The sequence below is a fragment of the Malaclemys terrapin genome, chromosome 1 (genome assembly GCF_027887155.1).
Source record: "Malaclemys terrapin pileata isolate rMalTer1 chromosome 1, rMalTer1.hap1, whole genome shotgun sequence".
Taxonomy (NCBI): domain Eukaryota; kingdom Metazoa; phylum Chordata; order Testudines; family Emydidae; genus Malaclemys; species Malaclemys terrapin.
This window is the reverse complement of record NC_071505.1, coordinates 337378706-337389236: the sequence shown is the minus strand read 5'-3', so window position 1 is coordinate 337389236 and position 10531 is coordinate 337378706.

Genomic DNA, 10531 nt, shown 5'->3' with positions numbered 1-10531 from the left:
TTTCAAAACTTAAATCAAGAAAAGTCATGTTTTAAGAGCACAGAGTGCTTTTTATTCGGAGCGTTTTGTAAATACAGGTTAAAGTTCATTGCAGAGTTTTCTTATTTCTTTTATATCGGATGTGGTGGTAATGGCAGTTAAAGCAGGATAGCGTAATGGATGATTTTGGATTTGTAATAATAAAAATTATAATTAACATTTTTAATGCATTTTTATTTGAAATCGGATTGAAATATCATCTAGCTGTCGTGTACAAATCTATTCTGAAAATTGTGTGTCTCTATTTTATCTGATCTCAGAAACATTGGTTGGACGGCTGGACAAACCGAATAATTAATCCTCTGTTTAAAAAAAAAAAAAAAAAGCTTAAAAAACATTAAAAAGAAAAAAGGGGCAAAATGTTTCCCAGTTTACCAATAACCTCAGCCTAGATCTGCCCTTGGGGGTTGGAGGGCGCCGACTGCATGGTTTGCCTAGGGCGCCAGTTCCTGGCAGCTCGCCCCTGTCTGCACAGAGCCCATTGTAGCAGTTCAGAACGGGCTGGTGGCAAGGGACGGAGCCATGGGTCGTTCCTGGAGGGGCAGGGATTCATTTCAGCCTCTAGAAGGTGCTATGATGGCCTAGTGGAGAGGGACTAGGGAGCCAGAGGACGTGAGGGGTCCAGCAGCCTGGGAACTGAAGGCAGAGGAAGGGAAGGGGATGCAGCCAGGAGAGGAGGCTGCAGAAGCTGCAGCAGGAGCACAGAGGCAGGTGCCCTTCAAGTCTCTCAATGGGGCAATAATGTGAACTAACGGTGCAGTGCAGTGCCCCAGCCACCAGGGATTAGCCTGGGACAGGGGGCAGTGTGTTCTGACCACAGTGAAGGGACGACTCTGCATGGAAAGGGCCTGGGGCAGGTCGTGCATCGTCAATGGGGTGGGAGTTTGAGGCTTGCAGCCTAATGGTCTCTCCCAGGGGGAGCTGCCTGCAATAACAGATGTGATCCGACCGCTGCAGCTAGACAGGAGGAGAATGAGGTGAGGCCCCAATGAGACCAGGCTGCTTGACTGAGCCCCGGACAGGGAAACCTGCCCTCTAACATAGGGACGGCCTGGAAGGGGCACCCCAGGCAACAGACGTGAGAAACACCCTGGGGCAGGGTTACCCTGTACCACTCTACTGGACTGCCCCCTACAGGCCAAGATAGGAATTACTGTGTGTATCATAGATCCTAACTGGTCCCTTGGGTATGAGCCCACCAGATGCTAGAGCCTGTAGGGCCCAGTGCGTGAGGCATCTTCAGCCCCGTCTCCAAGTCGCAGCCGAGCATCTGCTGCACAACACGGCAGCAACTCCCCCGCGGGAGACGGGCGCCAAAGCCGAGCATTGGCCCAGTGCTATGCCAGGCTCCGCAGCCTGCTTCTGCACCACTGGGAACAGCTTCACCAGGAGAGAGACCCCAGAGCCCAGGGGCCTGGGCACTCTCCTGGGAGGTGGGAGCAGGGTTCGAGGCCCTACCCCACATCAGGCAGAGGGGGGATTTGGATCCGGGTGAGAGCTCTGATTCCTGGGCTATTGCGCAGGGGCCACCACTACCAAGTGCAAGCGCCTCACAGACTTCAACAGTGGAAAAGTAGATGCCTAGGGGCTTTAGGTGCCTACAGGGTAGCAGCTGAGTGGGCTTTTGTGAATGCTAGAGGTGCCTAATTGTTGGATTTAGGTGCCTAACTTCCCCTTTAGGCACCGATGGGGTTGTCTACACGGCGCCGCAGTCCGCTCTATGGGGGTGTGAGTTGTGCAGCACTCGCACGTCGCACTCTAGCCAGTCCGTGTAGACTCTGCTGGTGGGAACTAAAGGTACCTAATGCACATGGATATCAGGTCTTGTCAAATGGCACCTGGACACACAAGCCGGAACTCGGACTGGCCGGGTGCCAACCCTAATCCTCCATGAATTTATCTAGTTCTTTTTTGAACCCTGTTATAGTTTTGGCCTTCACAACATCCTCTGGCAAGGAGTTCCACAGGTTGACTGTGCGCTTGTGAAGAGACTGTGCACAGTGTAAAGATTGATCCCATTGATAGATTGTCAGCTCTTCACGGCACGGATTGTCTTTTGTTTTGTGTTTGTGCAGCACCTGGCACAATAGGGCCTAGTCCATGACTGGGGCGCCTAAATCGTATGGTAATATAAATAACAAACACATATACAGCACCTGGCACAATGGACTGGGGCTGTTAGGTCCTACTGAAATCCAAATAAATAATAATAATAACAGATTTGAATTGCACTGGGCATAGGGCCAGAAACCTATGCCCTGGGGAACCAGTGGTGTCAAGAACCTAGCTCTGGGTCTGTTATTGTCCGTGTCCTTAGCTACTCTTGTCAACACAAAGCTGAACCGGGGGTAGTTTGGTGGCACTCCCTCTGGAGCTGCCTGTATTGTTAACAGTTTGCAGGTGAAATACAGTCCTGAGCCCAACTTGCCGTGACCTACAGTCTGGTAGGTTTGTTTCCTGCCACGGCTCCGTGTTTGATGTGGCTCTCGGGAGGTCAGTGAGAATGTTTGCATTCCCATGAGTCACCCTGTGGCTCGAGCAATGCAGAACAGGTGTGTTTTCCCCACAGAGAAGTAAGCAGAGGTGTGGATCATTTGTCCTGTTACCTCTGCATGGGGCAGAGAGAATTAAAGCTCTCCAAGTGTTTCAGGCTTTTATCTACACATGAACAGGAGGAGGAACAGGAGCAGGCCGTGATGTCAGAGAATGCCAATGTGTAGGAGCATCTGCGGGCACCTGAGGATTTGTTTTTGCAAGACCTTTTAACTCATGATTGTTTACCTCCTCATCAAATGTCACTCAGATTTGGTCCGATTTCCCCCTGGCCAACTATGAATCTTCCAGCCTGCACTGCTTGGAATGCAGGAGCTGGAGGTCCTTTGTGTCAATACTGAGCCAGTGGGGTAGAGGGCGCTCTGCTGCTGGACTACCTGCCGGAGGAGCCGTAAAACTGAGATCCCAATCAGGGGTCGTTGCTGAAGATCCCACACCACTTTTTGCCAGAATTGGGGGGTTACCCCCACTCTCCTGGCTAAATTCCTAGGTAGGAGATGAATCAAGGGTGGGCAAAGCAGAAGATGAGGTAGAGAACAAGGGAGGGAGGAAACAGGTGGGACCAGAGAACGAGGAACAAAGATGGAGGGAGAGAGACACGCAAGGAAGAGGAACAGATAGAATGACCCACAGGGCAGGGGAAAGGGTGATTTGTGATGAAGACAGAATGATAAGATGGAGCAAGAAAAAGGAGAGTGGGCAGAGCTGAGGGACGTCGCTTGTAGGTTTTTCTTCTTGAGAGAAGGCGGCTTGTGCTGCAGGTAGGGTTGCCAAGCCTCCAGGATTGGCTTGGCGTCTCCATGAATTCAAGATTAATCTTTAATTAAGGATTATGTCATGTTATGAACCCTTCAGGAATAAGTCCAACCTAAATTGGCAACCTACGAGGAGGAAGTACCTTTCCCCCTGCCAAGGGTTAGACGCAGAGGCAGTAGCGCCAACACCCCATGTTCAAAAATCATGTCATGTCCCCCAAATCATGAGGTTAATAAATCAATAAATGATTTGCTCTCTGGTTTTTGAGCCTTTGGAGTTCACATTTTCAAGTATTTACCCACAGCCATAAAATCTAGAGCGACTCACTTGAAAGAAAGGAAGAAGAAAGCTGAGATTCTCCTTCAAAATGCCCGGCTGAGTTTTCGAAAGGAAAGGCTGAACTTGCTCCACTGTGAGCCAACAGGCACCACTTGGAACTCCAGCCATTGATCAGACTACAGCAGGCCCCCCGGCTTTGTCCCCTGCCCCCGAAAGTCAGCGTTAGGGCTGCTGACTTTCTAATCACACAAAACCGAACACCCCTGCCCTAACCCTTCTCCAAGGCCCCTTCCATTACCACCCCATCACCGAGGCCCTGCCCCGCCCCGTCTCCAAGGCCCCACCCCCGCTCACTCCATTGCCCCCGCCCTCTGTCGCTCGCTCTCCCCCACCCTCACTCCACTCCCTCATTTTCACCGGGCTGGGGCAGGTAGTTGGGGAGTGGGAGGGGGTGAGGGCTTCGGCTGGGGGTGTGGGCTCTGGGGTGGGGCCAGGGATGAGAGGTTCGGAGTGTGGGAGGTGGATCCAGGCTGGGGCAGGAGGTTGGGGTGTGAGGGTGAGGGCTCCAGCTAGGGGTGTGGGCTCCGGGCTGGTGACGAGGAGTTTGGAGTACACGAGGGGGTTCAGGGCTGGGGCAGGGGGTTGGGGTGCGGGAGGAGGTTAGGGCTCCAGCTGGGAGTGTGGGCTCTGGGGTGGGGCTGGGGATGACGGGTGGGGGAAGGGGTTCAGTGCTGGGGAGGCAGTTGGAATGCAGGGGGGGGAGGTGAGGGCTCCGGCTAGGGGTGCAGGCTCTGGGGTGGGGCAGGATGTTGGGGTGTTGGGGGGGTGGGGTGCAGGTAGGGAATCATAGAGTCATACAATATCAGGGTTGGAAGAGACCTCAGGAGGTATCTAGTCCAACCCCCTGCTCAAAGCAGGACCAATCCCCAAGCTTGGGTGCAGGATGGGGCTCAGAGCTGGGGCAGGGGGTTGGGGTGCAGGAGGGGTTTTGGAGTGCGGGCTCCGGGTGGTGTTTACCGCAGCCGGTTCCAGGGAAAGGGCGACATGTCCCTTGGCTCCTAGGCGGAGGTGCAGTCAGGCAGCTCTGCACGCTGTCGCCACCCTCAGGTGCCACCCCTGCAGCTCCCATTGGCCGCTGCTCCCAGGCAATGGGAGATGAGGAGCCAGCGCTCGGAGTGGGGGCTGTGCATGGGGCTGCGGCCGTCCCTCCATCTAGGAGCCGAGGGACATGTCGCTGCTTGCGGGGAGATGGGCGGAGCCAGGTAGGGAGCCTGCCAGCCCCACGCCAACCGCACTTTTGACAGCCCCGTCAGCAGTGCTGACCGGAGCCGCCAGGGTCCCTTTTCGAGGGGGTGTTCCGGTCGAAAACCGGACACCTGGCAACCCTAGCCAGGATGCTGGGAGCCAGCAAGATTCCTCTACTATTAAAGGTGCAGTGCCCAGAAAAGAGAAGGCCGACATCTCAGTCACATGACTACACGCGGCCTAGTGCACAGTGAGGAAAGTTGGCCGCACACACTTGGAAATCAGCAGCAGCTTTATTATGCAACAAACAACTCTATGCCATGTTAACTCTGGCCCGTCCTTCTGTGACGCTTGGAAAGGCTCCTATGAGAGGGGGAAACAACACAGTAAAAACAATGATCTTCAGCTACATATTGATCTTCCAAACTCTCTGTTTCTATCCATCCAGCTTGCATCTAAACACTCTACACTCATACTAAAACGACCATCGTTTCCACCTGAAAGGACCACGTTTCCTGCCCCTCTCGGGTTACAGGGGTGTACCCAGGGCCGGCACAACCCATTAGGCGACCTAGGCGGTTGCCTTGGGCGCTAACATTTGGGGGGCGGCGACCGCGGTGGCCGGATCTTCGGCTGCCCCCGTTGTCGTTGGTATTTCGGGCACGGGACCTTCTGCTGCCTGTCGGGGGCGGCATTTCGGGGGCGGGACCTTCCGTCACCTAGGGCGGCAAAAAAGCTGGCGGCGCTCCTGGGTGTACCTAGAGCTGTAGTGCACGGCCCGTGTCTGTGCTTACCTCGCTAGTCCTGGAACAGCTCCTCGGGAAACAGCACCTCAGCCCTTCTGGCCTGGAATAGGAAGAGGAAGGATTAATCATTCAAACACATAACAGCCCATGTCACCGTGGGGCTGAAGGGGTCCTGCTACTCAGACTGCATCAATGGGCACAGAGACCGGACATAATCTGATTCGCTGCAAAGGGACCTAAGAGGAGAAAAACGTTGGGGAGGCAGAGCATCATCGCCACCTTGTGGTGAGTGGCTTACATGACTAGTTTCTGCCTGACTTTTTTGGAAGAACAATACAAAATCCTAACTAAGGGGAAACTGTTTCCTTGCAGTGAGCCCAGGACGAATTCCCACCAGAGGGGCTGCTGCTGGGCTAGGGTGTTAACTTGGACCCTGCCTTCCTTTGCAAGCCCCAAGCCTCTTCAAGCGCAGTCAATTAGGACTCCAGGAACAGAGGTGGTTGCTTTGGGTAGGTCTACACTTGGGGCTATTTCGACCCTGCTAGCACGGGTGTAACAGCAGTGTAGATGGTGAGGCCTCCCATGTCTACGCTGCTATATTTAGTAGGGTAGAGTCCTGCCCCTTCCCCACTGCCAGAGCCTTTCCCCACGGCAGTGAAAGATTCCAGTGGGGAAAGGCTCTGGTGGGGGGAGGCAGTGCGGAATGGCACCGGCAGCTCCCCAAGCTGAGCCTGGCTGCCCTCCCTACCACAGCCTTTCACGTGTAGCTACACGCACCCTACGTGCTGATGTAAGTGTAGACAAGGCCTTTGTGTAATAAAGGACAGTGCAGGATGGAAGAGGGACAGGGTCAGGATTTAAGGATCATGGAAGCTTTTTTTTGTTGTTAGCTGCTGTATGGAGATGGCTGCTGTGTTCGTAAAGGGACCCCTGTAGCACAGAAATAGCTCAGGGTCTGGGACAGGGTGTCACATTTTTTCTTCTCCTTCTGCAGCTCCAAACTTTTTTTTTTTAAAAGGCTACTAGTCAAATCCTGCAGTTGGAAGCCCAATGTGCAGTGCACACAGCCCAGCTACACACCAGGGGTTATTGTAATCAGCGACTGCCCCAAGCCACATCATTCAGCTCTGGCTCCGGATCCAGATCTCAGCGTCCCCACGTCCACCAGTGCTGGGTTTGGGGTTTCCAGTCTGAGCTCATCTCTCACTGCCATGATCATTTCAAAGCCTCGGCCAACACACTCCAGTGTTCTGAGTCACTGATGCTGCAGGGCTAGAGATCCTCAGCTGGTGGGAATTTGCAGAGCTCCATTGCCACCATCCGAGGAGCTGGTTCTTGGCATCTGGTACTGACTAGTGAAGGACTCGCTATAGGCATTAGCAGACTGAATCAAAACTTGAGTTCCATCCAGTCCAGGACCCCATCTCTGACAGCAGCCAGCACCCGATGGTTCAGAGGAAGCTGTCAGAATCTCACAGTAGCAGCTGTGGAAGAATCTGTCTCCCAGATCGGCTTTCTACAGATCTCTAATAGGCCTTTGTCCTTATTCTCCCCCAAAGCGGAGTGACGTTAGCACAGGAAGGAACAAAGGTACCTGTTCTAAATAGAGTTCAGCCTGAGAATTAGTCTGAATCCAATATGCTGACAGGCTCCTCTGTAAATGTGTGTGTGTGGGTGTGTGTGTGCGGGAGGGTGGGGGTGGGGGAGGGGTGAGAATTGCCATATGAAAGGTGGCGAGGAGAGAGCTTGTCTCTAGCTCTACAGAGCTTTGATCTCCTTGCTGTGATTCACACCCTTACTGCTGCGTAATAGAGGTGAAGGAGGCATGGCCCAGTCTAGTGGCACTAGCCCATTTCAGCCATGAGGACAGAGGTTGCTGTGCTCTGGGTTTATCCTGCCAGCCTGGGGCTGGCCAATCACTGTACTGTTATGTAGTAAGGCTCCCCTGTGGAACGCATAATGAGCTAGGCAGTGTCAAAAGTTACTTGGTCCGTCCTCAGCCATGAATTTTAGCAGGCGGATGCTGCTCCTCCCTCTTTTCTCCTCTTTGTGGACTTTGGCGGTGCCCAGCAGTTCGTGTGTTGGGGGATCAACAAGGAAAAAAGAAGTTTAGCAACAGCAGAGAAAGGGGAACCCTGGATTAGCTTTATTCCAGCTCAATCATCACACCATTAATGATGGAAATGGTCTCTGCTCTGTCCTTTGTAGGGCTCAAAGAATACATGCTCTTCTCCATGGGCCTGGGCCAAAGCCCATTAAAGACAACAGAGAGACTGACTTCCGTGAGCTTTGTTTGGATCAGGCCACCTTGAACAAAGTGGGGTTGGACTCATTCCTGCGTCTCTAGGCTTAGCCTATAACCATCTCACTGTCCACTATTTCCTTTGACTGACGGGCTGGTCTCACCCTCACTCAGATCCCGGACTAAGGAACTGGATCTGGGGAGTTTGTACCCAATATCCCCCACCTCCTCCCTCTTTACATCTGAGGGTCTCTCTGACGAGTCCTTGCTGAAGACTGTCAACTCATATTGCCCAGGCCTGATCTTCTTTGACTAAACACCAGGAAATACGGGCTTCCAGGGCTCCATCTGTGTCTTTGCATTAACCAGGTGTATCTTCCTGCCTCATTTAACTACCAGGCTCCTCTGATCAGCGAAGCAGCAGAAAAGCTTCCTGACTCAGGATACAGAGTAACTCTGCTGCTCAGTGCAGCATCTGCCAACCTGCCAGCCTTGAGGCCCAGCCTGTGATATGGTTCTGCAGATCCTAGGCTCAGTGCAGATCCTGGCAGCTGCGTGGGAATGTGCCTGAAAGCTGCTTTTGTGCGCCACCCCCACCAACTTGGAGGCCATCTGGCCACTGGGCCAGCCCCCAGCATAAAGCAGAGAAGCCTCGGGGATGCCGCAGCCATGCCCACTCTCCCTTGGGAACACCTCCCTCTCCTGAGGCTGGGAGGAGGGTGGTGTTGGAGCCATTACAACAGGCTGATGGCGCCCATTACAGAAGAGGATCATCACACAGTGGATGACCAAAGCACACAGTAGAAATTAGACCCCATTGGTGCCATGACAGGGCCTCTGCGTCCCCATTGCCATCTCCTTGACCCACATCCTGGGACCTCTGCTTCCTCACTGCACTAACCTAAGGATATTACTTACATTCACGTACCAAGTCCAGGCCTTCTGATCTGGGTCTGTCTGCCGGCGTGCTCGACAGTGCACCCTAGGGAATCAACACAACGGCTCTCCTGTCAATGCTTACATTCTCCAGGGCGAACTTTCAGAGGTTCAGCCTCTCAACAAATAGAGCAGTTTTCAAGACGTCTCACGTGAAATCAAACTCAGTCACAATCTGGGAAATTACCGAGGGACTGATGGCCGAATGCTACGCTATTTCCACTGTTCCAGAGGGATTTCCTCAGAAGTATCTGGATGATTATGGTTTCAACACAATCCCTGCCTTTTACATAAACCCCAGGCCACCCCACTTACAGGTCAAGAAATGAGGATGCAAGGTGCCCCAGACATACATATGGGGCGCTGCCAGTTGTGAGAATATGGGACTGAGCAACGCTCTGCAATCTCAGTTCAATAAGTCAACAAAACTTACCTCAGCAAAGAAGGCAACTGAGGTGAGCGTGTGCTTCTTCCTGCCCCACTTGGGCCTTGGGCCTGAAATCCTTCCCTCTCTCATGTGGGGCTCTGGAACATAAATACCCATGAGGAACAGGGACAGCAAGCTCTACAGAGCAAATCCGTTACGGCAGATGGTAGAAAGAATAGCTTATACTATCTATCTATCTGTCTATCTATCATTACATGTTAATTCACTTACAGCATCTAGGCCTCCCCATTGTAGCTGAATGGCTCACAGTCAGAAGCTGGGATGTATCTGTTGAGGGGCTGGATTGTAGGATAAGAGTCCATGCATAGGCTCAGGCCAATATCTTCTTATGTCACTGTCCAAAGTCTGGCACTAACATTCATATTCAGGCATCTAAACGAGTGGATTCATTTTCAGAGGAGCTGAACAGCCACGGCTTCGGCAGATTCGAGTGAGAAGTTCTTGGTATTCAGCATTTGAGAAAAGTCAGGCCATTTATTTAGGTGCCTGAGTGCGGCATTGCAGCCTCTGCCATGGGTCGTTTACAATGAATACGGAATCAACATCATCTCGGCACGACAACCAAGTTCAGGATCTCATCGAACTGTATCCTCTCTGTACTGCTGTACGGTTGTGAAACATTGGGACTGTGCCACTCAGAGTGGGCAAAGCTGGAGGCTTTCCTCATAAAATGCCAACGTTGTATATTGGGCATAGAGTGGAACGACTTCATTTGTAAAGCAGATGTTTATGGTCGCTCCGGTCTACAGACTACTGGGGCCATTGTCCGCAGATGGCGTCTTATGCTTTTCAGGGGACATGTGGAGAGTATGCCACAAGACCAGGCCTGCACAACATACGGCCCTTGGGGGCCCACTGTGTGGCCCGCAGGGGGATTCTAAACCCCACGCACACAAAGTCCCGAGGCTGGCGTGGCGGCGTGTAGTGAGTCGGTGTGGCTCCCCTCCTGCCCAGAAGAGGGAGCACCCTTGCAGGCACAGGAATGGGTGGAGCCACCGCCGCCTGTTCCCGCCCCCCGGAAGTCAAGGGGTGGGACAGGAAGTATAAAGGCCGGCCACCAGAGCTCAGTCAGCCGCCAGCCACTGCAGGAAGCAGACGTGCGGCCGGGAGCTCCCGGCCGGGAGCCCTCCGAGGCCCGAGGACAGTACCCTGACTGGCCGGAGCTGCCCCGGGCCCGCTACGAGGAGGAGCCGCCGGAGCCCGTCCGCTCCCGTCGTTGGGAGGAACCCTTGGAACCCCCCCACACTAACCCTGAAGGCGAGACTGCACCAGAACCCCTCCGCCCCT